The sequence below is a fragment of the Megascapheus bottae genome, chromosome 1, assembly GCF_031878675.1.
Source record: "Megascapheus bottae isolate mThoBot1 chromosome 1, mThoBot2.hap1, whole genome shotgun sequence".
Taxonomy (NCBI): Eukaryota; Metazoa; Chordata; class Mammalia; order Rodentia; family Geomyidae; genus Megascapheus; species Megascapheus bottae.
This window is the reverse complement of record NC_143509.1, coordinates 16867921-16876252: the sequence shown is the minus strand read 5'-3', so window position 1 is coordinate 16876252 and position 8332 is coordinate 16867921.

Here is an 8332-nt window from a genome sequence, read left to right as displayed (position 1 = left end):
TCAGATTCAGGCACATATTGGATTCTCCACGCGTGTTTACTGGTGAGCAAATGCAGTCAAAACTTCGGAAGAGTGAAAGCTCTCCAAAATTGTTGCTCTGGACTTGATTCAGTATATGAAGACTGATGTAAAAGTCTACACAGAAGAAAGCCTGGCAGAACTACAGCAGACTCTTCCTCAAGGTCCCTCCTGGATCAGGTTTGAGGCCCCAGTGAGGGGGAGTAAAGACCAGGCCAAGGGCTGGAGGGTATGGCTTGGGGGTAGAGCACTTGACTCTGAGTTCAACCCCCAGCACCATGACCAGTGCCAACAACAGAAGAACAGAAAGGCAAAAGAACCACTCCAGCTAAGTAAGTCATTATTTTGTACTTGTTGCCATATGTAGAACATTTATATGTATTATATAGCATGTGATTGCAGACCATATGCATTTTATAGCATATGCACTGCATTACATCACATACACACACACACACACACACACACACACACACACACACACGTTTGGAACCAATCATTTAGAAAAGTTTTAAAAGAAATTAGAAAGCCGGGTGTCGTTCATTCTTCAGCATGGATTTGCAACTCAGACGGACCCTTTACTGACCTACGAAGATCAGGACATAATATTGTTGTCTTTTAAGAAAGGTTGAGTCTCACATGGCTTTTATTTCCCTCCTATAGTGCCTCCCTTGGGACAATTTTAATTCCACTGATGCTTCCTCTGAAATCATCAAATCATCAAATCAACTGACTTCGGAAAAATAATGAAAACAAACTGTTCTGTTTTTCCTCTTAATTTAACGTTTTCATCTTATAAATTGGATGCTACCGAAGCTAAAATAGACAAAAGGCTTTGTGAAGGTTTTGAGTGATAGAAGATAGAATATGACCTCAACGCTAATTACAGCATTGTTAGCTTGAGACTGTAATTTAAGGATTTAACCTTTATATTTAAAATTTAAGGGTTTTGTGTAACTGCAAGAATCCATAAACAATGATGACATCCTAAAGAGAAATGAAATGGAAAGTAATGGCCCCACTAAGTTTCCTATTATATTTTGGTGCACTGGTGGAAAGGGACAAATTTAGTTCTAGGATTCCTTACAACCCAGGCACAAAAGGATTGTGACTATACTTTCTCTTTAATCTGCACTGCTAGTTACAGCAGAATTTATAATCAGTTGAGGGTTTGATGGACTGACAGAAACCTCTCTGCTCCCATTTTTATCTTCATGATTGCTTATTTATTGCAGGAGCATGATATTTATTCTTAATTATATGCTAATCATAATTACTAAGGAAATTGTTGGTTAGCCTGTCTGGCATCAGGCAATCAAAGGGAAGGCCATGATAGAAACAAAACACATTTCATTAGAAAACAAAAGGAATCTGAACGGAGCATGCTTTGATATCATGATGATTGGGTTCTTACAAATGGTTATTAATATCACAAGGAAAAGATTTCACTTTAGATACCCCAAGCCAGGTGTTGCAACATGGAGATTAGTTTGTTCTCATTTATGAATAGCTGAGCAAGTCCTGGAGTGAACAGAAATGAAGAGTGTTTCTTCCAGCCCATGGTAGCCAGTCCCAGTTCAGTTCCTCTGTTGTCCCCTTGCCTTTTGCTTTTGTGTTTTGTGCCCACTTTGCCTCTCTAGCTTTCCTTCTCCACTCTCTCACGGGATGTTTGGGTGAGAAGAAAACTCCATGTGCTACTTCCTGGGGCATTTACATTTATGTTTATTTTCTCTAATTGGAAAATTAAAGGCTTTTTATTCCTGCTTCATTTTGGGCATGTTTGTTTTTTTTTTTTTTTTGGAAGGAACTCTTTTCTGGTGCCTTTAAAAATAGACTCTTGCCTACTTTGCCTCCTGGTACAGTGAATTTGAGGTCTGAAATGGAAGACGTTATGAAAGAAACAAGACTGCTATCTAGTGAGTGATAGTGGAGGGTAGAGAGTTTCAGAAAAGGATTAGAAATATTTCCCTTTTAAGCTTGAATAGCACTTAAAATGTACAGATGATAATATATTTAGAGGTGTTTACAAATACTTGGGGAAAATACAAAGAAGACGTTTGAAATGAAATGTGATGACATCATTTGTAATCATTTTGCATGTGACTTGGAAAGATCGCTCCACATAGCCTAATAAAAATCAGATTGATGGAGAAAATTCACTCAACAAAATGCAGTTTCTCTCAAAGATAACTGATAAGAAGTAGCCTAAAAGAAAGCAATGAAACAGTAAAAACTAATCATCAGAGCAAAATAGCTATTCTACTCTTGACAAAATGAAGGAAGTATCTGGAATATTTGGAAATGTTCTGTAGTAGATATCAGGGACTGGATAGTGGTCATTAGACTCTTATCTTGGTTTAGAACATGCTTGAGAGGCAGAGAGATTTACAGAAAAGCACTGCTCAGGCTGGGCTGTGGTCCTCACCTGCCTTGTGATGTGAGGGTCACTGTTCAAAGCCAGGGGGGGGGGCAGGAAAGTGGGGGTGGGGCTCAAGTGATGCAGTGCTAGCCTTGAGTGGAAAAGCCAAGTGACAACACAAGGTCTTGAGTTCAAGCCTCCATAGTGTCATTACAAAAGGAAAATAAATGTTTATTCTATATAAAGGACCTGGAAGCTTGGTGAACAGAGCCAAACATAAGACATAGACTATATGGATACAATATATAAATAGAATATATAAAATACACTGCATAGAAGTCTGTAATATATAGGGTATAATATAGATAAACAAACAACTAGAGATGGGACTGAATTAATTATCCATGCTTGCCAAAGTTCCCAAACAGAACCTCTCTGAGAGGCCCAGTGCCATGGTAGTGAGAGGAGGGCAGGCCTAGTGGACTGTGGAGGAATAATTCGGAGTGGACACAGCATGGGTCCGGTTTTTAGAGGTAAAATTAAGAAGGTGTCAGCAACAAACCTCATCAGCTTTCCTTTTCCCTTCGGGGCATGCTTTATTGTGTGGAACAGTGCAACAGCAACCACCCAGTGCCCAGCGATGGGCTGGAGTCTGACTGCTGCGTGTTCACCGTGGGGTCTTGGGGGCAGCGGTCGCAAGGGTGGTGGCACCCACCACGTTTGGGCCTGCGGTCTAGCCAGGTCCAGCATTCACCCCTAGCTAGAAGCCAGGCTCAGTGTCCACGCTGGCGGGTGTGGAGCCAGGCGCAATGCACATGCTGGCGGGTGTGGGAGCGCGCACGGGCCATCTTGTCACAAACTTCTGTGTTCTGGCCCACCTTCCTTCGTCCCGTGGGAGCGTCTGTCCTGAGGTTTCCTTTGCCAATGTCCATGTGCTCAATCCCTTCCACAAACCCTGCTTCCGCCCCCCCTCAGGGAAAGACGTGCACATCCAAACTGTCTGTAGAGTCCCTCACTCCATCTTCATTGTGTAGCATTCATATTTTGTATGCAAAGGGGGAAAAAAACCCAAACGCTCATTCATCATTAAAAACCCTAATTGTGATGGTTCTTTTTGTGGTCACATAGAAAGGTTTTCTGGTTTCCATATGAATTTAGTATGCGAATCTATTTGTAGGACTAGGAATGTTCCAGTGTTGATATTTTCACATAATAATGGGGGGGTTGTGAAATGCTTATGATATCATAACTTCACAATGATATAGACTAAACATGGATAGTTTACATTCGGCTTTTTTACATCACATTTCGGTTTGAAAACAGATGAAGAGACTCAAGTTTAAGAAAAGCAAGTAACCAAATGATCTTTGCTAACTCTCCCCAAATCATTAGAAATAACATTTGGTTTAAACATTTAGGATTTATTCCTTTGTTTTTATTCCTACCCATACCTCACCTCACATCACTCAAATAATCACTTCTAATTATTCTTGATGAAAAATGCCCAGTGTTCTTTTTTTTTTTGTCTTATCGATGTGGTTTTAAACATCAGTATTTTTTTTTCTTGTCAAACTGACGGCTTTCTTAAAGAGATTTAAGATGTCAAATGTATATATGTGTCATGTTATGTTTATCAGCAGGAGAAGTCACGAAGTCATGATTTCTTTAAAAAAGAAAGTGCAAAAGATAAAAAGAATAACAGAATATAAAATGAAAAGGCAGAAATGAAGACAGTTAAAGCAAAAATACAGCAAGAGAAGCAAAAAAGAGTAAAAAAGTGCATGGTGTGGGATTATTTTAGGATACAATAGAAAATGTAATACAATAAGAGAAAAGAAAAACAGGGATGAAAGTCCTGAAGAAAACTGGGAAACAGAGCAAGAAGATATATTTTGGGCAAGGAAGGAATAAGAAAACCAAAGGCTGTGAGAAAGTAAGATTTATTTTAAAATTTAAGAAAAGAGTTGAAATATTTACAGTACCACAAGGATAACTGAACTGCAAAAATGTTTAGGGGAAAAATCCTCAAGGGCAAACACATTAGACAGATTTTATTGCTGACCACATTTCTACTCAGATTATTTCTAGTTTGGGGCGAAAAGTCATTGGTCAGACGACCAATTACAACAAAAACTATTTCTAGGACATAATTTAGATCCATAGAATTTATGGGCTTAGACGAATGCTGTCACATTAGAAAAGACAACTACTGAAGACCTTTTCTAGAAGTAAAGCCCCCATCTTGAGCATATGTGTGAAGGGAAACTTTCTTATAACGCCAGCTGTCCTAAAGGCTTTGCAGGACATAATTGTGATGAAGCAGCTTCCTGCTGCTGGAGTAGGAGTTATAGCCAATAATAATATATTGACATTTATAGGGTTGTGATGTTCTGCCCCGAACTCACTTAACTGGTGCCCTGGAAATCGCCCAGTGTTTCTCATTCACTGTATAATGCCAGCTAAAAAATAGCCGACCTGATTAAATCCAGTCAGATGTTAATAGAAAATAATAAAGACAAGTATTTCACATAATGTCATCCTTGACCATTTGTTTTCTTCATTCAGCAAATGAATGCAATTTGTGGAAAAATAGCTCTTCACGCTCTTTCTTTAAAGTTAGCACAAGGAGTAATTACTCTTTACTAAGCAATTAGTAAAGCTTCACTTGCATTGTAAATCAGCTGACAATAAGCAGTAATAGGAGGGCAAGCAAGTTCATTTCGTAGGACACTATTTTTGGTACATTTAAAATCGAAGACACGGGGACTTTGTATGATTGCACTCTATTCGATGATGGAATTTGATTTATTTAAGCCTTCTATTAAGCATTTCACCATCTTCAATGCTTAAGGTTCTGTAAGAAGTTGAATATTTGCTTACAGTTCCAGTAAGTTTTCCTCTAAATCAGACATCTCCCTCCCTCTCTGATTTTGTGATAATAAAGGTACTAATGGATGCTTTTACTGATGGGCCCCCTACTTAAGGAAAATGAAAACCAAAAATGATCCTGGTTCTTTAAAAGTTTATCCCTGTGGCACCATCATGTAAGCATACATATGGGACAGTAAAAATGGAAGACGACACATTAAATGACATTATTATAAAATGCAATACTCTTGGAATGATCCCTTATTAAATTAGGCTCTATGATCTGAGATGAATTTTCTCGATCCCTAATCCATCACTGGAGAAATATTAAAAGATAGGTCTCAACTGGTATTAGAATGGCACTCCGTCTCTACTTTCATTATTTTGAATTAGGGTGGTACTAGGGGAGAGCCTCTTAATGAGAATTAGAGTGATTCACTGGCCTTCTTTTGGATTTTGACAAGTAAAATATTAACTCTTCAGTCACAGCTGTCTGAATTAAAATACTTGGCAGCCGCAGATGCACAAATTAAATTGGCCTTTATGTTTCCATATTGCTGACCTCCTTAGAGGCAAAAACATCAAACCCAACAATAACAGAAAAGTCACAGGGTGTCATTTCTTGGAAGGAAATATGTTTGTTGAAGTTTTGATATTTGTTTCAGTCTTAACATCTAACAGAACCACTCTAGGACATTTTGAAGTGGAGTTTTTTTTTTAATTAGAAAATTAAATAAACCTCTGGTTCCACATCAGTTATTCTAAGCCAGTAACGAGGTGTTAAGATAATTAGTGCAGTTTTATGGGGTTTCTTATCCATTTAAATGCTATTAGTCAGATCTCTGAATAAGTTTAGAACCATTGTTTATTTGGAAATCCATAAAAAAAGAAACACCTCTCTCTTTCTCTCAGTCTTCAATCTAGACCTAGATTGGACAATGATACAAAACTAATGAAGTAGAATATACAAAGAAAGACTTATTTGATTGTTCCCAAATATGGTGTTTAAAATTAAGATTGACTCTATAGCCAAACAAAGAAAAAAAACTTCAACCTAAATGATCTAAAAAATGCCCGTAGCTATCAGTGTCTCACTCAGTGGGATCAAGCGATTTGAGTAAACACTCAATTGAGTTAGTAGTTTATAGAGTGATTCAAATAATGGTGAGAAGAATCTGGACTGTCACCCTGTACTGATTTCTGATTCCTTTGTCTTTCTGTGGTCACTCTAACACCATCTCCCATTCCTCTAATTACTACTCATTGATCCAAGCTTGTGATTGGTTGGACAATGATTTGAGATAGACACTGATAAATGAATCTTACCCATCTTACTTTAGATGTCCAATAGTGTGATGAACTTAGGAATGTGTGTTGTGAGTCTGGATTTTTCCCTAAAACGGTGAAACAAATAAAAGAATTAGGAAAGTGCCTTTCCACTGTGCGTTAGAGAGATGCTCTCCACTCAAGAAGTCGTAGGAATGCTTAATTTTATATAAACTCATTTTGGAGACAGGATGGTGCTTGTATGCTCAATAAAATCATGTTTCTACATCTTCAAGCATGTGTGGACCAAATGTTTTTGCTTGTGTAAAAGTATGGACCCAAAATACAGGGATGTGAGAGTCTCTTATTTCAATGGGCAAAGATGCTAGGCATGGCATCACACGATGGAATTCAGTGGTGTGAATTGTGTCTCACAGCATTCAAGGCATGCCAGGAAAGAAGGAAACTTCTAGTTGACTTATTAGAGATTAGATTTCCATTGAGTTTTTCAAAATTTCCGTTGGATGATAATGGATTTTCAGTGTGAAGCTTTACCTACAAGGGGACAAATTAGACCATGGTACTCAACTGGGTAGGCCTTTTCTAGAGCAAAGTAATGCCATCCAGAAGTATTTTGGAAACACTTTTGGATTTATATGATTAATAATAAGTGTATTCTTCAAATGGACAATTCTTAAATTTGATAAAGGAAAAAGACAACATTGCTTGGTGGAAGTCTGAACCTCTGTGTGCACACACTTATTTTGATGGTGTATTTCCTCATGAAAATATTAGACATGGTTAGTGTCTGTGTTTCTGGCTTTACTGTGTTTTGATGCTTTGCTTATCGACACCTGAGTGTACATAGGCTGGTGCAGCAGCCTAGAACACAGTTCTTTCTAATTGCTTAAGTCCATCCATATGTAAATAACCTGTTGCATCATGGATACACCCTGAAAATTGGGACCCATTTATTCCCCAGATCGTCATCAAACTGGGCATGCTCATTGACAATTCTTGTTCTATTCCGTTAAAATGGAAGCTTGGACGACTACCAGAGTGAAAAGTATTGCTCTGATTCAGAAGGGGATGTAAACATCTGGAAATGGATTAAGTGACATAAAACTAGGTCCGGACAGCTTCATTATATATTTTCAATATGATTAGGAAAAAAAGAAGGAGGAAGAGGAGGAGCAATGTCACCTCTGAGGCTTTGTTATGTAACGGACTAGATTGACCAGTTCAGTCTTGACTAGCGGTGGGGCATTATGCAGACGGATTAGGAACGCGGAAGGCTCTGTCTGTGAATTAGTTCTACCAGAACTACTTAATGCATCTTTTCTAGAATTAAATGTGCGTGGAAGGCTACCTTAGGGCAAGCCACAAGGTGGTTTAATTTCTTTTTTAGAACACATTAGTAGAACTCGATAAAGGGTCAAGTAATTTCATCCAAGTTGCCAGTAGTTAGTTAAGAGAAGATGACAGTACTCGAGGCTGACATTGTTACATTTCCACAAATATATTTTATAAAATAGCAGTTTAGAATTTCATTTTTTTCCTTTTTTTTGCAGTAAAAGAGTGATTGCCTAAGGAATACTTCTTAGCTGTAAACGATTACCTCGCCTGTAGCTAACTAGGGCATTTTGATTAATATTTGCTCTTTGGAAAGTGGGGAGAGGCCTGAAATGAGATGGTTACTTCTCGGGCAGGAGCGGCTAGGATCCCGGCTCCCCCAGTTTCCAGGGGGGAATGCACCAGGAGTAATTTCGGCGAATTGTAAGCGGACAGTAACTCCACAGGGAGCTCCGGCAATCACGACGG